Raw genomic sequence first — 27,226 nt, 5'->3', positions numbered from 1 at the left:
TATCATATTAAAGAAGTATAAAAAATGCCAAAAATAAATTGAAAAAAGGAGTGTTTTCTTTCCTTGTCTCAAAGATCTTGATGCTTCTGAATACATTCAACAAGGCAAAAGTTGATACAACATCCTTTCCTACTTAGCTAATTCCCAGGGAGCAGAATCAGTACCTAATCAAGAGATATTCCCTTCCTCCAGGGTAGGGAGACCTGGCAACATTTGTCCAGTGGGATTTCAGAATTACTATGGACCAGTGATGACAATGTGCCTCTCACTGTCACTTTTTTTGAATGGACTGTTCATTGTGGCTATCCTGTCCCCATTTCATAATTTTGTGTTGGGAGAATGTTTCTTATGGGGGAGGATTAGACAATTTGTCTTTGAAATTCACAAGCCTTCAGATGAGGAGAAGCTGCATCTAGAACTGATATAAATCATAAAATCCTGAACTTTGAACCTGACTCCATAAATTAATGATAATTCTGGGATGTTTGGGGAAAGGAGATTATTAGAATGAAGGTATTTTGTGTGTGGAAGGCACGTAATTGTGATCTAGAATGTAAAGCATGGCGAACTGCATCATTATTACCAATTCCCAACTTTTCCCCATAGCTATGCCATATGCCATGCGATTGTGCAGAACCTCCCACTAGAATCAAAGCATATTTTCTTTCCTCTTTGGTGTTAGGCTTGGCAATGTGATTTGCTTTGACAAGCAGAATGTTAGTGGAAGTACATAAGTACGGGGTTAAAATGTTCTTGGCTTGTTGGGCTTTGGCACATTTGTGCTGCCTTTTACCATAAGAAGACAATGCCTCACATAGCTTCTGATCCAAGGAAGATGGAAGAAAGATACAATTGACCTAAATCAAACATGCAACTGAAAGCCAAGCCTAGTTAAGGGCAGTTTATAACAGCAAAATTTGAACCGGCCCCAACCGATGTGTGAGAAAGAAATAAATGCTTCCTGAATGCTCCTGGGGATTAGATAATCTATTATCCAGTATTATTGTGGTAACAGCTAATATCTAATTAATACCAATCTAGGAGTATGAAGAATTACTGAGGGAATAAAAGTTGCTAGAAATTGATTCCAACTTATTTCAAGGGCAACTGTTAGGAAGTCATTGCTATTTGGTACATGTCTACAAAAGTCCAAAAAGATCCAGAAAAATTGTGAAATCAAGTGGCTGCTTCACAGAAAACAATAGGGAGTCTCTGAGAGGGAGGTGGCACTGAGTACCTAAATGCATTGAATTTACATGTAAAAATATTTTTATTTAATATTAAGAATAATGTTTGGGTAGTATACAATGAAAATCTTTTCTTTTCTTTTCTTTTCTTTTCTTTTCTTTTCTTTTCTTTTCTTTTTTTTTAACATTTATTTATTTTTGAGACAGAGAGAGACAGAGCATGAACGGGGGAGGGTCAGAGAGAGAGGGAGACACAGAATCCAAAACAGGCTCCAGGCTCTGAGCTGTCAGCACAGAGCCCGATGCGGGGCTTGAACTCACAGACCGCGAGATCATGACCTGAGCTGAAGTCGGACGCTTAACCGACTGAGCCACCCAGGCGCCCCTATACAATGAAAATCTTAAACAAAAACTGGAAATCATTACCTCAGAGATGGGCTTAATGTTTTCCCATAAATCTTGATCAAAATAAAAAGTAGAAATCTCCAGCCCATGAGCTAAAACTGACTCTATGTGAGATGTTACTGCTCAGAACAGTTAATGGCTCATCCCTGCCGCCCCTTGGCAGGTAATACTAAGATCCTGCTGTGTTCCAATCAGCATATGATCTATCACAGTTAAACAATGATAGTTAAAACAGCTCCATTTCAAGAAAGCTTTTCCATGTGTAAGGACTGAATTGTTATAGTAGCTAGCCAGCTGATTAATATTTTGAAAAGAAATTACTTTTCCTGCATGCCATGAGTAAGTATGATCTGAACAGCTTACCTTTAATCAACATGCCACAGAACTTAAGGCCTTAATTCTGCCTTTAGTCTCCCTTCCTCTATCTTAGGTAGGGCTGCTATTACAAATTATCATAAACTGGGTGGCTTACATGTCAGATACTTATTTCTTGCAGTTTTGGAGGCTGCAGGTCTAAGATCAAGGTGCTAGGACATCCAGAGGGGCTGTTTCCTTGTTCATAGACAGCCATCTTCTCATTGTATCCTCATATGATGGACAGCAAAGAGCCAGAGTGAACTCTTATGTCTCTTCTTATAAGTGCACTGATTCCATTCAAGAGTACTCCACCTACATAACTTGATGACCTCCCAAAAGCCCCACCTCCTAATATCACCACACTGGGGGTAAGGATTTCAACATATGTATTTTGGGAAAACACAGTCTATAACAGTCTCTTAATTTTATTCCTTGCTGGTTTTCTTTCCTTTAACCACAAGATAGAATTGAAAAGAGTATATTACATATATATATATATATATATATATATATATATATATATATATGTATTTATTTTATATATTTTATATTTAACAATATATATTATAATATTAATATATATTTGCATTGAATAACATTTCATAATCTATTTTTCATTGCTTTCTAATCACCCTACCAGCTCCCCTTATTTGCAACTCCTACATTGACCAATCACCTTTGACAAGAAATTTAAAAAGTGCCCTGTTTAATTTTAAGAATGAAATTTATGAAAAGAAGAAGTCATTTGTTGTGAGAAACTGACAATATTAAAAAACAAGTTTTATCCACAGTTTGTAAATGCTTTTTCTCCGATAAATTTAAGGGATAATGTTATTAAGTAAAAAACTTCTTCTTTACCAAAGTTAATATTTTTTTAGGTTATGTAAGATGAGAACTTTTATATACAATGGATCCCTTTACAAATTACTTTGGAAATAGGGCATTTTTGGAAACTGTACTTAGAAAGAGATGACAATGACATATTCATTTTTCTTACATAATAAACTGTCTGATAAATTATATCTGAGTATATAAATTATTTTCACTGTAAAATTTAAATATTATAGTCTAAAATGGGATTCTTCCTAAGAATAAAAATAACCAGGTTATACTATATTTGGTAATTAAAAATGATTCTTATAGAAATTATTTTTTCCTACTACACTTATTAAAGTCAAGTCCACTTGACTTTAGTCAAAAGTATATACTACTTTTACTACTTAAATTAATCAGTGACATCCCCACTACCCCCATCCAGCAATCGATATGATCAATTCATTTTTTGGGAAACATAGGAAAAATGATTGCTACTTGAACTTCATTAAATATATTGATTTTATACATTTTTGGAATATATATTTAAATATTAAGAGTTGATTATAATTCAGTGTTATTTTGTCACCAACTAGGTTACAATATAATTCATATTGCATTAAAAAGACTATTTGAGAAGATACCATGGTTCCCCTACTAGCTATTTTTTTCTGTTCTTTTATTTTTTCTTTCTTCTCTCTTCTTTCTTTCTTTCTTTCTTTCTTTCTTTCTTTCTTTCTTTCTTTCTTTCTTTCTTTCTTTCTTTCTTTCTGCTATGATTTAGATTCTATTACATGAATTTTAAAAACAAACTGTGTTTAGGGGAAAAGCAGGGAAAATTTTTTAAGTAAAAATTCATCCTTATTTTAATACTTAAGACATCAATTTCAACATTCTTTAAGACTGTATGTAAGCCAATTTGACAATAAATAATATTTTAAAATTTTAAATAAATTAAAAAAAATTTAAAAACCCAAAAAATTGAAAAAATAACATTCTTTAAGATAAGTTGTTAACTTCATAATGGATGAACTAATACATTAGGATTATATTGAGTTGTTTAAATTTGTTAAATGTAACCATGTTATAAGGTAAAACATAACTTGTATTTCTGCTCTGAAATCTATGGTAAATTAAACAATATATTTTCTATTTGGCTTCAAATACCTCTTTTTAATGAGAGAGACCCATAAAGAGAGGGCACAGATGGACATTTTGCACAAGCATGAACTGTTGCTTATTCGTGGGTAAAATCACTCTCACCAAGTCTGTAAAGTAGTATGGTTTTCATTCGGCACCGCCTCTTAATTCTCCGCTATGGCACTCGTGCACTGTGGTCAAAGAGAACACGGGGCTATAAATCTCTCAACAGGGCAAACACTTTCTATTTTGTCAGATGAAGTCTCCATTTCTCATTTTAAATTCACTTACTGTGTGTGTGTGTGTGTGTGTCTAAGTCTAGAGTTAGTGTCTCCTTAAGGCAAAATGAATGATTTTCCAAGGCACTAGGTCACTAAGAAAGGTTTCCAGGGAGGGCCTGTAACTACTGTGACTGCCATTTTATATTCTAGGAAGAATACACAAAAAAGAGACTATCCCACAGGATGAGGGATATTCCCAATTGTCTTTTAAATTTGATCCCTTAAATTACAAAATTAAGTCTTTGAATAAAAGTGGCCAAAGGAATAAGAGGAGGTAATCTTTCCTTGCTTTAAAAATAATAAATGACAAAGGGTGAATTCTGAGTCATCTATTTAGTACATTTCAGTACACTTTTTTTTATAGGAATTAGTTTCATTTTCCTTTCTTGCTTTTAATGAATGGCAAAAGCATTTACTACCAAATTTTCCTAGCATTCTTGTATCATATTTCCTTAGTGATATGAAGCTATTTTATAAGGCTTAAATAAAAGCGAGTAATTCCAAGTCTCTCTAAAATAATTAGAGGACAACCAGGGAGAAAATATCTATATGAAATATATCAACATGTATAGATAAAAGACGCAAATAAGCCTGAGTTTCTAAATAAGAAATCATGTCAAAAGAAACCCAATTACTTAAAAATTTTATAACATTAGCAGACAAAGGAAGTGCAGAAGATGTAATAGATCTTAATTTTAGCATAGTCGCTCATGAACTCTCATTTGAAAAATGAATTCAAATTAGCTGGGATAAGGAGAGCTCTCGTCTGTACTAAAATAGCATGAAAGGTTGTAAAGGGAAGGTAATGATGAATGGCAATGTACTGAATCACGGTTTTTTTTTTTTTTCTTGCAAAAATGGTTCCAAAATCTAATGTATTCAAAGTATTTAAAATACCAAACTATTCATACAATCACCTGAGATGAAAGAGAGGAAGGAAAGAAGAAAGGGAGAGAGGGAGAGAGCGAGGTAAGGAGGGAGGGAGGAAAGAAAGTAGCCAAGTTTTGTGTTTCTCGCACACTTTTGTCATTTGAGTATTGCACCAACAGCAAGCCCTAAAAGCTTGTGGGACTCATAGTCTGTAACACATCTGATAGCAAAGCACCGTATATTAGACATATACCCAATTTTCTTCCTCCCATTTATCTTATTATTGCCATATATAAAGTACCAGGAATATCAAGATTAATAACAGAATAAAGACAAGTAAAAAGAAAATTGAATAACTGATTCCCATTAACAATGGTTAACATGTATTCAACTCTTACCATCTTCTAGGTGCTAAGATTTAAATTGATCATTTGACTTAATCCCAAAATCAATTTTAAGAGGTAAATACCATTATTATTCCCATTTTACAGAAGAAGACACTCAACTTCTTTTTTTTTTTTGAAGAAACTCACTTTCTTTGAAGACAGCCAATAAATTGTGAAGCCAGAACTAAAACAAAGTCTTCCAAAATCATGCTCCTTTCATTATTTCACTTTGCTATTATTGTTACTGTTGTTTTATTATCATGCTTATTTCCATAGAGTTAACAGATACAGAAACAAACCACAAGCACATTAAAATTTAAACAGTGTGGTTGAATAGCCCTTCAAGATGATAATCAGAGATATACTGAACGATACTTCATATTATCACCAACACATTTAAAAGTCATTACTCTGATTTAGCTACCATGCCAATTCACTTTTATGTGAAGCATCTCTAGACTTCATGATCCTATGAGGTTGACAGAAATAGACACTGAGACTTAGAGGGCTTAAGAAACTTCTCTAAGGTAGTTGTGGTAGAATCAGGATTTACATCTAGGAGTTCTGATTTGAGAGATTTTGTGCTTACCCATTCCTGGATGCAGGCTTTCATTATCGGGTGCACAATAAATTGCACAGGTCCTGATTGCCTTAGAACGTCAGAGAAGGGAAAATCACTCCTGGCTGGGAGGATCAAGGAAGGTTTTTATGCAAATAGGAGAAAGGATCTTTGAAAAAGTGGTCAAATAACAGACAGAAGGAGAACACCAACAACAAAAAAGAACATGCCAGGTGGCAACTGAGCACAGCTCAGAGATGAGAAAGCATAAGACTATGTTCAGGGAGAGGGCAAGGACCACCAAGAGAGGAGCCAAAGACTAGAAAAGATGAGTACTTGGAGAAAACAAAGGTATTCGTTTTCTATTGCTGCTGCAAGAAATTACCACAAGTAGATTGGATTAAAATAGCACATATCTAGTATCTTATGGTTCTAAGATTGTAAGTCCAAAATCACTCTCACTGGGCTGAAGTCAAGGTGTCAGCAAGGCTGGTTCCTTCTGGAGGCTGTGAGGGGAGAATTTGTTTAATTTTCTTTCTCAGCTACTAGCAGTTGCATGCCTTCCTTGGCTCAGTACCCCTCCCTGCCATCACTTTAATCTCCTGCTTCTATCTTCACATATTAACTGATACTCCTGCCTCTCTTATAAAGACCATTGTGATTACATGGGCTCACCTCAATAGCCAGGATAATGTCCACTGCACAATCCTTAATTTAAGTACATCTGCAAAGTCCCTTTGCCATATTCTAAGGTACTCTACTTCTAGATTCTAGATATTAGGACATGGACATCTTTTGGAAGACGTTTTTCAGCCTATCACAAGACTAAATAGGCAAGTTCACACAACCTGATGGCCCTCCTTGCCAAACTGGAGAGTACCAAGAACTACTAAAGATTATTTAAACAAGGAAATTAAAAGTAATATTTTAGGTTGACTAATCTGACATTTAGGATGATTCATCTATAGCAGTGGTTCTCAATAGTTAAGAGTGTATAAAAATCATACTTAGCTTGTCATAAAACAGATTCCTGGACCCCTTCATCATTAGAGATTCTCATTCATTGGGTCTGTTGTGGAGTCCAGGAATCTTCCTTTTTTCAAATGACCACCCAAGTGATTCTTATGCAGGTGTTCTAAGATCGTGCTTTGAGAAATGCTGGTCTATGACACTTAAATATCCTTTGTAAGTACACACTCACTTCTTTGCCACTCCATGCAGAGAATCAGATCTGGATTAAAGAAAAACAAACCATGAAAATCAAATGCATACTTAAACCTATTTACAAACTTGTTTGTAGGACTTACCAAAAATCTAAAGTAACCTTAATACAACAAAAAGTCACTATTTTAAGTATAAAGGGAGAAAATCTCCTTGCTTTATATAAAGGAGAAGAAGGCATATGATAATTGTGCATCTCTCTTATTGGACACATTACTGTAGGCCGGGCATTGTTCTCAGCACTATTTAACTCAATTCATTTAACTCTCACTCCATGGTTGTTATTATAACCATTTTTTGGATGAGAAAATTGAAGTTTAGGGGAATTAAACAGATTGTCCAATATTACAGCCAGAAAATGACAGACCTGGTATTTGGTCATTGTCTTTCTGGCTTCTAAATTTATACACTTCTTACTTTGTGGCTTTCTCCTCTGCAGGATGCTAACCCAAAGGATAGTAACTACTGTACTCATAAATTTAAATATGAGTTGTATAATCATTTAATAGATATACTTGATTCTCTCTAGGAAGGAGAAGAAATAAGAGTGGAGAGAGAGAGAGAGAGAGAGAGAGAGAAAGAGAGAGAGAGAGAGAGAGAGAGAGAGAGGCAATGAACTAAGAAGCAGAGGCTGGGGTTTTATCCTGGCTCTCGGAGCACTATCTCTGGGATCTTGAACATAGCCCTTCATCTTCATGGTCTACATTTTCCTGACCTGAAAATAAAAGGACCAGACAAAATAATCTCTAAGACCCTCACTGTTTCAAACTTCCAGGAGTTTCATGATTATAGCACTTATGAGTCACATCAAACATCACATATCACTCCACACTGATTTGATCATGGTTTCCTTGAAAAGGGACTTGCACGTATTAGCAGAAACCTCTTTTGCTGAAAAGTGACTAAATAAGAAAGAAATTGAAGAAAATTGCATGCTCAAAACTTGCCTAGAATCTGTGGGAACAAAGGGAAAAGAAAATATCCTTTACCACTTATTCCAAGAATACAGCAACATGAATAATATGATATAGTTGAGAGTAAAGGAGGAAGCAAAAAAAAAAAACTTCTTGGAACAGACAACAATTAATTTGTTAGATTCAAAAACTTAAGTGAATGCAGAGGAGTCCTGCCCTAGGAGTCTTGTCATCTCTCATTTTAGGTAAAATATGAAAAAGCATCCATTCCATGACAGATTAAAAGCAGCAAACCTACCAGAAGGTTAAGTGAGCTGTGCACTCACTTTTATAGAAGTAAAAAGCAATGGAGAAAATAGTAAGATTATAAAAAGCTGACACAATGACTCAAAAGCACAGGTTTTGAAGCTCCTTGGTATGGGGCAAAGGACACTCCAGAGACCAAATGGTGGAATGATAATGAGTGCTGCCTTGGATGCCAGACAAATACATGGATTTGGATCAAATCTCTAACACTGACTCAACATTTACTGAGTCACCACCAGGCTTTACTTATACATCAGGCATAGGAAGGATGGGAATTAAGAGAGAGAGGAGATTCTTGCTACATCCTTCAGTAGTCTGGGACAAGGGTGAAAGATCCTGGTCGTATGTCATAAAGCCAGCAGGGCCCAAGATGAGGGTGTCAGTCCTTAAGGAAGTGCCTTGGGAGAGGCCTGGAGAACTGCTGCCGACACTAGAAGGTTCTGGAGATGATGCTGACCGAGTAACACTGTGCTGCCCAAACCCTGAGGAATTGTTCAAGGAAGGAAGGGAGTAACCAGAGAGACAAGAGACGAACCTAGAAGAGCTACCCACAAAGGGCCCACTGGGCCACCCACCACCAAGAAAAGATGCCACCTTCATAGGAAGGACATCAAAGCTTCATAGGAAGGCATCAAAGGATGCCACAAAGTTATAACTTTAAAAATGTGTATGACTTTGGAGTCACATGGACCTGGTTTTGAATCCTGACTAGGCTTGGTCGTTCAGTACCCAGATTTTTCACTAGTAAAATATCTGCCTCATCTCATTGGTGTAAGAATTGAATGAAATATTGATGGCACATAGCTGGACTTGAGTTAGTTAAATTTTTTTTTATTCTCTTTGTTTTTCATTATGAAAGAAGTTTGGGGTGTACTCAGAAGAACATATGAGAGAAGAGGCTTCCTAGTGGGGTTATTTCGGGAAGTAGCAGGTAGAATGGAACAGCAAGGAATGCCTAATGTCTTGGAGAGATCTCTGCTTCTGTCTTCCATCTCAGTGTCCTTCATCTTTGGGGAAGGGAGACTATAGTAGTCTTTCAAAATACTTCTCCAGGGGAAGAATAATACTTGTCCATCTGAAACCTAGCATAGTATAGGGGTCTAAAATTCTGAGTGGAGTTCAGATACCTGCTGGTACAGGGCAGGATTCCAATTTATCCACCTAGGTTGCATGTTTTAAGGGAGTATAATTATGTTTTGTTCATCTTTGTATGGCCCTACAGATCCAAACAAATAGTAGATGTTTAACAGTTTTTTAACGAATGAATGAATGAATGAATGAATATCCTTTCCTCTGATCCCAGTAGTATCTCTTTTTCACTGATTCCATTTTACAACCATGTTTGAACCATTTCTTAGAAGTTATTTTTAGAAAACAAAGCCAGAATATTTTTGCATTTCAAATTTCTTTAATGTATATTTATTTTTGAGAGAGAGACGACAGAGAGCGTGAGCGGGGGAGGGGCAGAGAGAGAGAGGGAAACACAGAATCCAAAGCAGGCTCCAGGCTCCCAGCTGACAGCACAGAGACCAATGCAGGGCTCAAACTCATGAGCTGCGAGATCCGAGCCAAAGTTGGACACTTAACCGACTGAGCCACTCAGGCGCCCTGATTGTTTTTATATTTCAATACAAAAAGAGCAACTGATGAAATACTAGTAATTACAAAAGCAGGCTTAAAATGGGACTTATGTTGGGGAGTAGGGAGAAACTCATTTTTTTGTCCTTCCTTCTCTGGGCACCCCCCAAGTATGTGAAAGGATTTCAAATAAGACCGTAAAAAGGAGCAGAAGGGAACAATCTCAAGACCTGGCTTAGCTCCCAAATCTTCAAGTGAAAAGCAAGATAAAGATAAGGCAGCTGCTGCTGAATGCCACCAACTGCTGATGGAAAAGTGGCAAGCAGAGTAGGCAGACCAGCAAAGGATGAGGCCCACGTTTGTGACATAACTATTCAAACTCTCTTAGAGATCAGTTCAGAGGAACTCTTTTATAAGATCCCAGTTATCAAAAGAAATTTAGAAAAAAAAAAGTAAATGCTTGCTGCCAGGGCAACCTCAGTTTTTCAGGAAAGCTACTCAAGGGAAATTTTTAGCAATAGAAAGCAAGGAAGAAGAAAGGGTTCTTTATAGCTCTTAACCAAAACCAATTTGTAAAAACATACGGGTACTCCATGCATGAGGCACTGTGTATGTTTTGGGGTGGCTGTAGGGATTGGAAGGGGTACACATATAAAATACAGTCTTTGCCCTCTAGAGATTTACAGCTAAGGATTGGCAGTGTGATGTTTGGCAGAAAGAGAGTCATGCGAGGTCATGCTAGGGAAGACTCCAAGGCCAGATTCTAGCTACTGTTGTTACTACTGTAGTGCAACAGCTGAGTGAATATCTACTCAACAAATGGCCTTTAATTGAAATAATTTTTCAAAAACCTTCTTAGTACTAGAAGCATTTTTCATGCTTTTAGAGAAATTTTTCATGTTTTTAGAGAAATTCATTCATGAATGCATAAACAGAAGTATTCACCCAGTTTTTATTTCTGTGGTTGAAATACACATTAAAATATCTAGAGGCAGCCTCATGGAGATGGATTTTAAGTAGAGACTTACTTAGGTGATGCTCTGTCCATTACTCTTTAAATATGTGGCTAATACTAAGATTAAAAGCCCAAAGCCTGTAGCCTTTATTAGATAATGTACCAAAAATAAGTGTTCCTATACTAACACTTCACATGTATTATTTTCTAAAAGCATATGTCATCCAAGAATGACCTCTCAGTGAAGACATTGTTTGGCAACTCCTGAGAAATCCAAAGTGGTCAACCATTCCTCTTAAGCAAACCATTTTAACACTGGTGAAAGAACATTAGGTGTTAGGCATCCGGATTGTCTACATTTGCTCAAACTGGGTAGAAAGCACTCTCTTTTGTGATACAGTTTATGAAGCTCACCAAATTATGCCAGTGAGACTCCACTGCTTTGGGATCATTACTCACATTTTGTTAATAGTCAAAAACAATGCTCACAAATACATTACAATATCTTCAAGAATCATCATTTGCCTCCACTAAAATGCAAATTATGTGGGAGCTCTATTTTGTTTATAGCTATTTTCCCAGTCCCTAGAACACTCTTTGGCTTATAGTAGGTGTTTAATAAACATTGTGTAGATAAAATGCATAAAAGAATTTAAATTGCCGCTTTGAGGTAGCACTGGGGAAGAGTGGCTAAAGAAGAAGAGGTTTATATGTTTTATGAATTAGCATCCCTGCAATCTCTTCTTTAAAGATTGCTTTTGTTAAAATATAATTTTATCTCGTTTCACCAAAGTTGAACATGTCTCTCAAATAACATTTTTAGAAAACCTAAAAATGACAAATTGTGTGTGTCTGACATCTGACATCCATTCAAGAGACAGTAATTGAACACCTACTATATAATGAGTAATATGACAGCCACAAAACAGTGAACCAAACATAAGTGGTCTTGTTTATGCCATAAAAACGTGAATATAAATTTAATCTTGCGGCTATAGACCCAGCCTTTACAAAATGTGGTGCCCAGAATTAATTCGCACAAAGTAAAGCTTCTGTTGAGATGAACAATTAAAGACCATGGAGAAGCCTCTAAAGCAGGTTTTCACCCACTGCGTTTGGTATTGCACAAAAGCTAAATGAATATTCAACTAAGCATAAAACCTTAAAACAAAAAGAGAAACATTTAAAATGCCTCCTTGATGCTAAGAATAGTTTTTCACACTATTATGGTAGTTCATTCATAAGTAAATAAATGAATAAAAACATATGACTACATGCACATACCATATCTTATACGTCCAAATAATTGATTTCCTTTATAAAATAGTTACTTTATAAGGTTATACATTCATTTATTCTCATGAATAGCCTTTTAAGTATTTCAAAATTACTTTTTAAATTTCCTTCGGAACTGTGTCCCATTCTTTTAAATTTACTCAAAGAATGAATTTTATTGTGGGAGGCTATAAAAGGATATTTGGAGTCCCTTATGATAAACAGTATAAATAATTAAGGTGGGCAATGGCATTTGGGTTAAGAACAAGATGCAACTGTAACATACTGGAAATTTTTTTAATGTGGTTCATAATTTGGTTATAAAGGCAAAACCAAAAGAAGAGCTCTAAAATAATTTTGAACAATAGCAATATCACTTGAGTAAATAGAAAACTTATTATGGTAACTATTAAGATCAACTCACATTGTCTTACTGAAATGTATTTTTGAATCTCAATATCTTATCCCTTAAAGATGCATTTAAGACTTTATTATTTTTTTCCTAAAGAAATCAGACATAGGACATTGCTGCAAATCTTTCAAATGACATACTTTGAAGTGAAATATAATTTTAATAACAGAGCTAAAATAATCCATGAGCCAATAAAATGTATTCAAATTTTAAATACAATGGGATCTATGTCCCCAAGAAGGTCTATAGGAAAAGAAGAATTGACCTGTGTTTGATCTGATCTAGTTCTTTAAATTCAACTTAGATTTCCCCCCTCCACCACCAATTCTTTATATTACTTCTTTTAATTTTTAGGTAGACATATGTGGTTTGTTATCTATTTGTTTGTGTAAGACCCCAGATATTAAGCCTTCTTAATGCTTTTTTTTTTAAGTAGTCTCCACAGAGCCTAACATAGGGCTTGAATTCATGACCCTGAGATCAAGACCTGAGCTAAGACCAAGAGTCAGACACTTAACCAAATGAGCCACCCAGGTGCCTCAAGGCTTCTTGATGTTTTCATATCATTTAAGAGTTCTTTAGAGTAGAGGTTTCATTTATTAGATGACTTTCGTAAAATTATCATCATAAGTTCTTATAAATATGCTATTGTACTTTCTTTAAATATGTGTGCATATTTTATAAAAATATTTGCATTAAATAAAACATCAGGAAGGATATGGAAAGTTTAAGACAGCAAAAGATTTAAATTTGAACACTACTGTGTGAGAATATTAAAATGAGCTTATCAGCTATCTTTTAATCTGTTATTAATCATATGACATACTTTACATGTGAAAATTATCTATCTATTAAGCAATTATCTATTTCTCAAAATTAAAATAAAACATAAAATCCACTGCATTATTTTTTCTATGATACACATAATGTTTCTGGGCATGGACTCTCATATTACAAGTCAAATGTTCTCTCACTGTATTTCATCCTTAACAAACTGTACAAGAGTTCTTATTGACTTGAAATAGGTACTTAATTATGATCTCAAGCATATTTCCATGATTTTACATGTAACAATATAAAAGTAATTATACCACAAACATCAATCTTGAACTTCTGAATTTTGATGCACGCTATGGAGAAAAATTATTTGTAGATACAATATTTCTCAAGACTTGAAAAAGTGAGAGAATATTAGGATATTCAGATACTATGAAATAATTATTCTTTTTAAGAACTCAGTAAGAGATATCATTATAATTTCATAGTATTAGATTAATCATCATTAAAATACAATAGCATAAAGCACAAGAATTATTTTTAAGATGTTTTATAAATGTGATTTTATAATTGATTTCCCCTTTTTAATTTATATGTGTCTATATTTGAAAGTAAGCCATTCTGCAGGATGAATAAGTTCTAGAGATCTAACGTATAGTATGGCACCTATAATTAACAACACAGCACTGTGTACTGGAAATCTGTTGAGAGTAAATATTAGGTACTCTCACCACACACACACAGAAAAGGTAATTATGTGAGATGGATAATTATCTTGACCATAGTATTCATTTCACTAGTATATATGTACATCAAAACACAATGTTATACATCTTAAATATATATTTTTTTGGCCTAGAAATAGAATTTACTTAGCAATATTATATTTTATGTGGATTATTTGAGAGGAATAAGTTAGCCACTTTACTCTCAAATTGTCTGGTTCAACTTCACAAAATGTGTAAGAGAACTCTTAAACACCTATTGTTTGTGAATTTCTTTTTTAAATGGAAGTGTAGTTGACATATAATTTAGTTTCAGGTGTACAACATAGTGATTCAACATTTATGTACATTATAAAATGATCACCGAGATAAATCTAGCTACCATCTGTCACCATAGTTGTTAGATATTATTAACTATATTTCCTATAAAACTATGGAACGCGTCACAAATTTACATGTCAACCTTGTGCGAGGGTCATGCTACCTTTTCTATATCATTCTAATTTTAGTACATATACTTCCAAAGTGAGCACAAGTATATACAATTTTTATTAAAAAAAACCCAACAAAGTAAATTACATACGCTATTAAGCAAGTACATGTCCTCGGCCAAGGAGAGGATCCATCCTCTTCATATTTTAGTGAGAAACCAAGGAGACTCACTACCATGTGAAGGCAGGAATTGGTCTCAGCAAAATTACATTTGGCTTTTTCTGCTCATTACCCATTTCATCTTATGCTTCAGAACCTTGTCTAAACCTCTGTAGCAAGAAAGTCTTTGTCATAATCAAAGCACAAACATTTTCTGAAAGCCTTTGGTATACAAGATTGTAACTGTCATTAACAGCCAAAATCTGCAAGGTGAAAGCCAGGGCCTCAAGGGATTTGGCCTGAGGATTTGGGACAGGTTGGCAGAACCCGTATTGTGTAGTTGTACTGTGAACACACCCAGATACTGTCCAGTTTGTGTGCTACAAACACTGCATGTCTCTAATGATCTCACTGGTAGGTATAGAGATGGGAGTCAGTCTTCACACCCACCCTGCCTGAAATTGGCCACTTTAGGGATGAATCACATTCTCACTTACCTCAGTCCAATTAAAGAAATATTCACTAGTAAATAATTTGGCAACCACTTCTTTGTCATAAAACATATTTAAACATCAATTTTGGCCCCAACAGAAAGACAAATATTTGATGGTAGGAATAAATACTATGTTATTTAGCTAAATCATATAATTTTAAAACTCTTGCCTAGATTTAAAAAGTTCCATCTAATTTACAAAAGCAATTAATTTGCTCACAGAGACTGTATTTTTCCTCTTTGTAACATTTATTTTTGTTTTCCCATTTCCTTTATTATCTCCTGTTAGAAAACTGTTTCTAGCATTAATTTGTATTCTAAATATGATGGCAAAAATCCATCAGATTTATTGCCCAGACTCCCTGGTGCCCATTAATATGATTCTCAGGATATTAAGGGGAAATCAAGTTTTCGCTGTTTTTGAACTGCCTTGACATTAGCAGTTACCATTTAGAAACTGATGGAAATTAGCCAGTATATGGAGTTCTGACATATATCAGTTGACAATTAAGCTCTGTATCTGCTGGTCATTAGTGAAATCACCCTAGCTACCAAATAATACCCGAGGTTACCACTATCTATATTTATGACAAAAAGAGATTTTTGCATGTCCTTTTGTAACCACATGATTATTAGGCATAAAGTACACAAGCAACTGCTCCTGAGCTACATTAGCAAAAAAAGGGAAAGCAAAGTATTTAGCCATATTGCACAGGACGTTCTATGAGGATCTGTTCAGCGCAGTGGAGGATTCATTTCCATTTTGAACTCTAAAGATGGTGTAAGTCTTCCTACCAAATGGGCTATAAAAAGCTGCTCATTGCTACAGCTCAAGGATGGAGAACTTTAGAGAAATAGAGCATAGCAGTTATTTTAGTGTTGCACAATCATGGCTAGCACTTAATAGAACATATCGGAGGAAAGGTAGGAATACTTTAGAAAGACATTATTTGATATGAACTTGAAATCTCAAATATGTAGAGAAATTAAGGCTTAGTAATAAGATCCCTTAAACAAAAAATGAACTCACCAGGAGCATATGTCTCTAAGGTGCTCAGAACCTACTCCATAGCACATATAAGTGCTCTTACAGAGGACTAAATGAAGGCTGTGAGCAAACAGAATAGATGTAATTCTTCCTGTGGTGGTGGAAAAGGGCTCATAGGTGAGCAGATTTCAGTTAGGCATCTGAGAATGAAAGTGATCTTATCATGTGGGTAAGGGGAAAGAGGAGTCCATTCCAGTCAAAGGGACGAGATGAAGAAAGTCACAACTCAAGATGAAGTGCATACCCTTTCTAGAAACAATACAGGAATTATGTAGAGTGCTTGTGTTTAGGGTCATAGGAAGGATTGGATATAAAACTAGGAAGGAAAAAGAGTTTGGAAATATCATTTTAAGGGATTAAGTTTTACTGAATGTAAATGGGAAAATGTCTTTGAACATTTTTGAGAAGGACAGTGACATGAGCATATCTAGTCTTTATGCCCTCATGTAAGACAAAGAGCCCCATTTGGCCTTAGACTATTCCTTGAACCTAGAATGCACACACAATAAACTTAATGTTTTTTATTGATTAGCTAATATTCACACTGCTAAGTGTGGAATATCTGGAATATGGAATATCGACTGGAAAAAAAGGGAGACTAGAGGCACCAGAAGTCCTTAGGAGGCCTTGCAACTGTCAGGAAAGGGGAGTTATCCAATGAATCATGACAGGGGCCATGTGGTTGAGAGGTTGGGTATCAGAAGGAGAGGGATTTTATAACTCAAAGGAGCAGGTAGGTAAAAGGTGATAAGAAGGCCTTGAGGAGGAGGAAGAGGTGTGAGGGTTGTGGGGGGTGGGGGGCAGAAAACAAAAAAGAAGGGTGATTGGGTGGGATACCTTGAGTTCAAAGCACCTTTTGGATCTTCATGTGGAAACATCCAATGTGGGGCTGGTGCTTAGGAGAAGTCAGCTAAAGATGTTAAATCCAAAGCCAAAAAGTTTGCCTATATTTCAAATGTGTGACTTGATATCAAGAATTGCATTTCATGCTAAATAGCAAACTCAACCAGCATTTTATATCTACTTCCCACCATCAGGATTTAAGTATCTATTTATTTATTTATCCTGTAAATATTACTGAGCTCCTGCAATATGTCAGGCATAGTTTTGAGTGTGAGGATGCAGCAAAGCTGAGAGAGACAATGTTCTTGTCTTGTTCTTATTTTCCGTTGGAAGATAATCCAAGACCAAATAAAGTAAAAAACATATAATAAAATTTCAAGTAGGATAAGTGTATTGAAGAAAAATAAAGCAGGGAGGAAGAAACAGAACTATCCTTAAACTAAATATTTATAATCCACAGTTGGGATCAAAACCAAGGACTACTTAATGACTTTTCTCCTTATTCTTTCTATTGCTAATAATGAATAAGAGTCAAGTGGGTCATCTACCTCAAGAAAGAGGCCATTCAGAAGAAATGTAGAGGCAGGATTTTCTGCTGAATATTCTTGATCTCTCAGTTGAGGTCCATGACCCTAATTCAGCTATAAGAAAACTATGGTCATGAGAATAAGAAATGTCCCCAGATGGTTCCATATAGCTCTTCTGCAAGGTGGAGAATCTATATGAGAATAACTAGGATTACACAAAATATACTCATAACTTTGGAAATTAATAAATTAATTAATTAACCAGTCTACATTTTTTGTAGACAGTATACAGGTGGTGAAATAAAATTATTTTACCATTTATTCAGGTCTTAATTATGACTTATCATGTGGTTATTCATGAAGCTAATAAAGTCTTTGTTATTCAGAGTGTAGGGAAGCACAGAGTGAAATAAAAAGAGGGAGGAGAGGAGATAGTAAGGCAAAAAGCGGTTGAGTTTTCATCCAGAGAGAAGACTTCAAATGCATTTGTCAGAAAAGCTACTGGTGTTCCATTACTCAAATACGTTATTTGCAACTGTCGTTATGATCATAAATTAATGCATGGAATGATGATGAAATTATATACACACCCATGCTGGGAATGTGTCAGAGATGTGGTTCCAAGAGACTGTTATTATCTGAGGTAAATCCTGCACATAAGAAATCAAATCTTTTTTAGGGGCGCCTGGGTGGCGCAGTCGGTTAAGCGTCCGACTTCAGCCAGGTCACGATCTCGCGGTCTGTGAGTTCGAGCCCCGCGTCAGGCTCTGGACTGATGGCTCGGAGCCTGGAGCCTGTTTCCAATTCTGTGTGTCTCCCTCTCTCTCTGCCCCTTCCCCGTTCATGCTCTGTCTCTCTCTGTCCCAAAAATAAATAAAAAACGTTGAAAAAAAATTAAAAAAAAAAAAAGAAATCAAATCTTTTTTGATTCAAAGATTGACAACAGTGATAAATAAATTCAAGTATTTTAAAGCCGTTAGGATTCAGAAGTGTTCATTCATGGGCTACGCTTGCTGCTGCATGCCACTCACTGCAGAGGATGAACTCACCTTTCTTCTTGAAGCACTCTTCCTCTGGCTACACGTACCTACCTCAGACTTTACTGATTTTCTTCTGACTGTTCCTTCGTTGTATATCTGTAAGTTCTACCCAGCCTATGAATGTTTCTTCAAGGTTTCATTCTAGACCTATTTCTCTTTTCATATGAAATGCTCTCTGTAGGTAATCTATTAATTAATTCATTCAACACATATGTATTGAGTGCCTCCCATATGTCAGCACTGTTCCATGCACCTGGGATACATTTGTGAACAAAACAAATAAAATCCCTGTCTCTAGAGAACTGAAACTACAGCAAGTTTCAATTACTATATATATGCTGGTGAACCCCAAGCTTATATCTCCAGCTTCCATCTGTTTTCTGAGCTCCAGATTTATCCACTTACTCATTCTCCACTTGGATATTTTAGAAGCATCTCAAATTCAACATGTTCAAAATGGAACTGATTAGGTTTGGAGATAAAATTATGAATTCAGTGTTCCCTATCTCAAGAGTGGAATCAACTTCCTTCCATCTGCAAGGCCCAAAGATGTAGGAGTAATCCTTGTCCTGTCAGCTTCATCCGCAACTATCTACTTCTCTCCATCTTTATTGCTTCCTTTCCAGTCTAGTCTACTTCACCATCCCTCTGGGACTTTAGAGTGGTCTCCCTGCACTCATTCTTTCCCTACTCCAATTTTCCATAGCCAGATGATGTTTAAAAATGCCAAATCTTTTTGATCATATGAGCCCCTTTAAGATAAAAGCCAAAATCCTTCAGAGAGCCTACCAGATCTTGTATGATTTACCTTCCCTCAACCTCTTCCATCTCTCCATGTGCGGTTCTTATCTTTGCTCTCAGAGCTGCAGCCAACAGGCTTTTGGAATCTCGAACACACTATATGCTTTTCAAACATAGGGTCCCTGCACATACTGTTACCTTACGCTACTTCAAGTGGTTAACTCCTATATTTCCTTCAGTTTTTGGCCCAAAGGTCACATCCTCATGGAAGCTGTATCAGTCTGCTATTGCTTTTGTAAGAAAACATTACAGGCTGGGTGGCTTAAACAATATAAATTCTTTTCTCACAATTCTGGAGACTAGGTGTCCAAATCAAAGCATTGGCAGGTTTTGTTTTTCCTCAAGCACCTCTCCTTGGCTTGCAAATGGCCATCTACCTTCTCACTGAATCCTAACATGGCCTTTTGTCTGTGTGCATGGGTCCCTGGTACCTCTTTGTATTCTCATAAAGATACCAGTCTTATTGGATTAGGATCTTACCCTTCTACTTCATTTACCTAATTACCTCTTTCAAGGCCTTATCTTCAAACATGATCACATTGGGGAATTAAAACTTCAACATATGAATTTGGGGGGACACAATTTAATCCCCAACAGAGGCCTTCTCTAATTCCCCAGGCTCTCAGTTATCTGTTTTTTTTAACACTTGTATTTGTTATAAAGCACTCTGCATAGTTTGTAATAACCAAAGGTATTTGCCACATAAAAGATCTAGCCCCTTCCTATCTCTCTGATCTCATCTTCTACCACTCTCCCTCACTCACCCCATTTCCCTTGTGGATTCCCTAATATGTCAGTCACTTCCTGCCTGGAATTCTCTTCTCATGACTCATTCTCTTTCTTCATTCAGGTCTCTGTTCTAACATTTCCTGACCACTGTGTCTTGAAACATATTACCCCAATCCCCAAAATCTTCTGCCCTCATATAACTTAATTTTTTCATAGTACCACCTGTCATGATAACATCTATCTATTTTTATTTGCTTACTGTTTTTTTGCCTGCCAGAAGGTCAGCTTCTTAGGTTTTGGCACTGTGTCCTCCAAGTCTAGAACATTTTGGAAAAACAGGAGGCACTCAATGCATGTTTCCTGAATGAATAAAAAAAATGTCTTTATTTATATAATTATTTGATCTTTATCTACTTGCCCTATCAGACTATAATCTCTGTCAAACAGGAAGAATGTGTGCCCATGCTTACCAGTGACTGGGCATGTAAGACTAGTGGCTGGTACATGGGATATTCTTTTTATATTCTTAGTAAATTCTTAGTAAATTTATTTTTAGTAAATATTTGCTGAATGAATGAGTAAAAAGAAATAAAAGCAAAAGTAGTGCAAGTTTATAGAAAACATCTTGAAACAATTTGCAGAACATGAAGAGAAGTTGTGGCACTTCTAGCTATTTCACAATTCATTTTGATTTAGCAGGGGTGCACCCTCAGTTTAAGCATGCTTTTCTGGGCCAAATCTCTGTTAGTGGCCATAAAACTGCCATCAGAGTGCTATGAAAATTACAGGAAAAAGAGAATAACAGTATTTTTATTTCTAGAAATATTTCCTTTCCAAGGACCAAGAGTAATCCCAGATTATTATTTATTTGGATGGTCTTTTAGTTTGCCAATGAATGGGATTCCAGAACTAAATTATTTAGATGTTTTGCATGGATTAAAATAAAGGTCTTAAAAACAAGGCAATAAAAGCACACATTTAGAGTGACTTCTACTCCAAACCAAGTAATTTCTTCTATGCTTGTTTTATTTTTGGAGGATTTTGAAAGGAAGGAAAACTGATCAATATTATATTTAGGTAATATATTATTTTTGAATGTGTCACGAATAGGTGCAACAATAACATTATATGTAATATTTGTAATTCCATAGAGAATCACGTCCTTTCTCTCCAAAAATACCCTGATAGCAACCCAACTACTTATTGAAAACTACATGAGTCAAAAGAGGAACTATAATTTTGCTATTTTGATTTGTCCCTCCATTTAGAAGAAAGTTTGAAAAAAAGTATTTGTTTAATAAGTTCAAATCTAATATTTTTTCTCTCTTTGCAATAAGGTAAAATTCTGAATAATTTCATGTCTTTAAGAACATCTGAAAGAATTTTCCTTTTTACATTTCAAATTTTTTCTCAATTTTTTCCTACCCTGACTCCCTTTAATTTCATATCTTAATACATATGAAATATGTGTTAATACATGCAAAAAGTCAAATTTATGAATGCTTTGACACTTAGTTGTAATTACAATTTCAATATCAAAACATATGTTGACAAAAACAGAAGGTAATATGAATAAGAATGGGTAAAAACTGCTGAGGAGCACAGATCAGAGTAAATTTAGGATGAAGAAAGTTGTAATAAAAGGAATAAGGTGGTCCCTACCATGTTTTGATAAATGTGGTGTAGACTCAGTTTCTGTTGGATCTTATTGTGTTGGTAGCCATGTGAATATTTAATGAAGTGTTTTTAAATCACCTCTGGCTGTCTTTGGAACATTTATTTGATCTTCCATTAACAGTGGTAAGAAGAGAAGAAATGCATACAATGGCATTCCATGGCCTAATCCCTAAAGGTTCTCGCTTTTGAGGAAATATATAAGATCTTAGATTGTTTACTGTGAAATTTAACACCTATTTTGGCAGGATTTCTTAACTTCAGCGCTACTGACTTTTGGAGGGTTGGGATAACTCTTTGTTGTGTTCCCGTGCACTGTTAGAATGTTCAGCTGCACTCCTGGCTTCTGCTCATTAGATGCCAGTAGGATCTCCCTCCCAACTGGGACAAGTAAAAATGTCTTCAGACATTGCCAAATGTCCCATATTGCCCCTGATTGAAAACTACTGCTTTAAAGTTTCATAATGATCCTTGTAATCTACACTCAATATATGAGTATTTCTTGAGGACCTGTTATGTCTTTTTGTGTTCTAATGAGGATTAAGAGAAGAATATGACATGGCTTCTTCTCTTAAAATGCTGAGTCCATGTTACAGAGACAGTATCACTGGAACAATAGAAAACCTTTATCACTAGTTCTAGATGTCCTGTATTGCTAATAAATACCTGAGTGACTTAAAAGAGTATCCAGAGGGGAACCCATGGGGGAGATTTCTTAAAGGCACGACTGGGCATGGGCTCTGAAGACTGGATGAGATTTGGAAAGACAATATTAAGAGGAAAGTACATTTCGGGTGTCATGGACAACATATTCACAAAGGTCCAAAGCAAAAATCTGGGTAAAAAGAGTATGAGAGAAACTAAAGAAATAGATAAAAGGTAAGAACTCTTTAGGAGCTTATAGAAGGCAGTTACTTTGGAAATATGACAGGATGTCGATGGGGGGAAATAGAAGGTCTGGCTAAGCAGGAGGTGTATTTCTTAAAAATTGATTTCCTCAAAAGCAGTGTAAAGTTCTGGATGAGTGGTTTAACAGCAGATGATGAGACTCAACAAAGGTAGGGACGACAGCTTTAGGACTGATAAGAGAAATGGAGGGGAAGTTCTGAATCTGAAAACAAGAAGAGCTATATAGTTTTGGAGCTGATTTTGGGTAAAAGGTCAGAGTCAGACTGTTGACTGTACTAGCTGATTGAGTAAATACCATGTCGGCTATAGACCCTGAACACTTGTCCACTTGCTTTGGAGTGCTAGTAGAAAAAGAATATTTTTGATTCAGATTTTATTAGTCAGTTTTATAGCTACTGAACAATTAAACGTATACATATAAAATTTTTAATTGGTAACTCGTTTCTATTCTGTCCTTGATTAACTATTTTCTGATTAATGTATACTTTAAATTCCAGGAGAATCATGGAATAAACTAAACATTCCTAAGCATTTTATCTTAGTTATAATTTATCTTAAGGGCTATTTTTGGATATTTTTCAATAATATTCATTTCTATTGATGAACATAAACTTTATTTCATTTCCTACTATTTCCAGATATACCATATAATGATGTCATTTTTAAAAAGTTCTGAAATAAGCACACATGCACGCATACACACACACACACACACACACACACACACACACACACACAAACATAATCAAAAACTGGATAATGCCTGCCAGCGAAGGCAGAATTATCACATACAGAACACTTTTATTATTGATACAAATCGATACTGATTTATATTAATTTAATTAGGCTTTCTGCCCTGATATTAACAAAAAAAGTATCAACACTGGTTCTCCAGTGGATTGGGCAAGATCTGTGATTTAAGATTTCACATTTAGTAATGGAAATGGTAATACTTTAAAGAGAATCAGGTGGCTTTGTGAATACACATACAAAAGCATTTATGAAGTTGAATTGCCATTCCCAATTGGAAACCCTAGGTGGTACACATGTCTAAATGGGTATACACAAATGCACACACACTCACAGTTTATATGACCATGTTACCTAGACATCTCTTTCCCCGTTATGGACACCAGGAAACAATTAAGTTAATACATTTTCCCTAAAATAGCTTAAGTACAATACAGGCAGGATGGTTATGCTGGTGTGGGTATCTTCATGTTTATGAATATTAATGAGCATAGAAAAATATTACATGTGGTTGTATTATTCTTTTGATAAGGAACATAGAAAGATGATACTTGCAGATTACTATAGAAAATCTATCTTTTAGGAAGGTACCTTGATACTTTCAAGGCCATCACGACACCAGTTTAGTGTGCCACATAGGAATTTACTAAAATAAAGATTTAATTGCTTAATGGAGTTGATGTGCTTTCTCATTTGCTTAATATAATATCAAGATGTGATTTGGGCATGAGAAAAATATGAAACAAACCATTATGGCCTGATATTCATAACTGATTGAAAATATGAATATGTACATACACAGACATTAACATTTGTTTCAGATTTTTGCAACTATAAAGACATGCATTTATATAAATATATTATACCATATATAATAAATATTTTAGAACCTATCATGAGGCCATGGGCAAGTATGGTCACTATCTTCATGCTTCTACCATATCCTGTACACACATTTACATAACATTTACTATTTCTATTGTATTTATTTGGTCATAGATTTATTTACACTCTTTGTCCTGCAAATCTCTGAGGAATTACAGTTGTAATTCATCTCTCCATCTTGAGTGTCTACCACAGTGTCTGGCAAAGAGGAAGCACCAGTACATGTCTAATGGATGAGTGAATATATCTTTTTTTGATTCTTTAAACAGACATCTTTTAAAATTCAATTATAACAAGATATTTTATAAATTATTAAATTTATCAGAATCTCTCAAACTTAAACAGAAAACATATTTCCATTTCACATTTTATACTCAGAGTATCTTAATGCTCCTACTTTGATAAGAGGAAAGATAACAACAGCCAGATTTACGGTGGCCAATAAGGTGCTTCTTTTCTGAGCCACTCAAAAATTCATTCTAAAAAGAGAAAATACAACTACACTATTAGTGGCATTTTAACCAAATTTAATTTTATGATGTTTAATATTTCTGCTATCTGCTGCCTTATTTCACTAAAATTTCAAAGTAAAGTAACGAAGCTCTTTATGCTGTAAACATTTATCAAATACTTTTTTCAAAAATAATTTATGCAAATGTAATACCTCATTTTAATAGTTTTCTATTCTTTCTCTTGTTTAAATTTTCACACACAGAAATCCTCTTTTTTGAGTCAGACAACAGTATCAAAAAGAAAAACATTTTTAATCTTATACTAGACTTTTTTCTTTGATCATTTATTTTAGGGAATTTGAGCCTGTCAATATTGTAACAATATTATAACAATAATATAACAAATTAGCTCTTAAATTGAAGTAATTAAAGTACAAAATCTAACAGCTCTTTTTGCCTCAAAAATCAAGGCTGATAATTGGTTAGAAAATCTCCTGCTGCCCAACCTCACTTCTTAAAGGGACACAAACTCCTACAGGAGGAGAAAGTAAGTTTTACAAATTTTCATTTATCTCATTGGCCATGTTTTATTTTAAAAATACTTTGACAGTAAAAATGCTAGGCATATTTTTATTTATTTATTCATTTAATTTAAATCCAAGTTAGTTAACATATAGTATAATAATGACTTCAGGAGTAGGATTTAATGATTTATCACTTACATATAACACCTAGTGCTCATCCCAATGAATGTCCTCCTTAACGCCCCTTGCCCATTTAGCCCATCCCCTCACCCAACATCCAGCAACCCTCAGTTTGTTCTCCATGTTTAAGAGTCTTTTATGGTTTGCCTCCCTCTCTGTTTTTATCTTATTTTTGCTTCCCTTCCCCTATGTTCATCTGTTTTGTGTCTTAAATTCCACATATGAATGAAGCCCATATGATATTTGCCTTTCTCTGATTGACTTATTTTGCTTAACATAATACACTCTAGTTCATCCACGTTGTTGCAAATGGCAAGATTTCATTCTTTTTGATCACTGAGTAATATTCCATTACACACACACACACATACACACACACACACACACACACACACACCTTCTTTATCCATTCATCAGTCCATGGACATTTGGGCTCTTTCCATTATTTGGCTATTGTCAATAGTGCTGCTATAAACATCGGGGTGCATGTGCCCCCTCGAATCAACAGCTTTGTATCCTTTGGATAAACACCTGGTAATGCAATTACTGGGTTGTAGGGTAGTTCTATTTTTAATTTTTTGAGGAACTTCCATACTGTTTTCCAGAGTGGCTGCACCAGTTTGCATTCCCACCAGCAGTAACGCTGGGCATATTTTTAAGAATACTTGCACAATTAAATGTACTATGACATTTCAACCTGCTCCTACTTAAATGTTCTTACTTATAAAATACAAAGTCTCCAAAAGGCAGCAGCTAGTATTTCTTTTAATCTATGGAGGCAATTCTACCATCTATATCTTGGCAAAGTATTTTTCCTATTCATACTTAGCAAACACTGACGAAAGTAGTAAATGGATTCAATATAAAGACATACTCTAGCTTTAGCTTCTGCTGTTTAAATTTACTGATGATTGATAGGCATGCAGTGAGTTCTACTGACCCAGGATTCTGTCCTCACAACTTAGCCATCTAAATCAAAGTGAATAAGTAGTTATTTAGGACACCCAGGATGCGAGTACCAAGAAAGTGATCACCTATGTGGTAAAGGGCACTGGTGCGAATGGGATTGGGCTCAAAAACAGAGGAAAGCACATCAGGTGGAAGAAACTGAGCAAAGGCAGAGAGGCAGAAAAGAATAGATGTTATTGCAGAAACACTGACTAAATCAGTTTATTTGGAGGAAAGACACCAAGAAAGAGTCAAGTCAGAAATAACTTGGAAGCTGGGCTAGGCTATTGGGTAGGCACTGGAGTGCCTCTCTCTTTGTTTCTAAACTGAGGAGACATAATCAAATCTTCAACTGTAACATCTTCTCTGTAAATAATGTTTATATTTTAATGAAATAGTACAGTAATCCTCTTTTAAATGCAATGAACTTAATGGAGTAGAAGAAGAAGGAAAAGAAATAGTATGTTTTATACAGTATCAGCAAATCAAAAGATAATGTAATAGAATGGAGTTGGAAGTCAGAAATACATACAGATGAAATAATAGCAATCCACTTAAAAAAGAAACCCTCCTAATTACAAAAATGGTAATTCTAAGCAAAGAGGAAACTTTACATTTCACATGAATGGAAGGAACTTTTCCACCACATACAACAATTATTCTCCAGAAAA

At 35.2% G+C, this 27,226-nt stretch overlaps 1 protein-coding gene and 1 non-coding gene across 4 annotated transcripts in view; both read right to left on the bottom strand.

Annotated features, from left to right (window-relative positions):
• KCNQ5 (potassium voltage-gated channel subfamily Q member 5) overlaps positions 1–27,226 on the bottom strand; it is a 519,096-nt gene that overhangs the window by 416,371 nt on the left and 75,499 nt on the right. The gene's annotated exons all lie outside the window — the stretch shown is intronic.
• LOC131515584 (U6 spliceosomal RNA) lies at positions 14,589–14,694 on the bottom strand. Its single transcript, XR_009263648.1, has one exon. It is a non-coding gene; the product is annotated as a U6 spliceosomal RNA (small nuclear RNA).

Source organism: Neofelis nebulosa, chromosome 6 (assembly GCF_028018385.1).
Source record: "Neofelis nebulosa isolate mNeoNeb1 chromosome 6, mNeoNeb1.pri, whole genome shotgun sequence".
NCBI lineage: Eukaryota > Metazoa > Chordata > Mammalia > Carnivora > Felidae > Neofelis > Neofelis nebulosa.
This window is presented reverse-complemented; position numbering and strand designations above follow the sequence as displayed.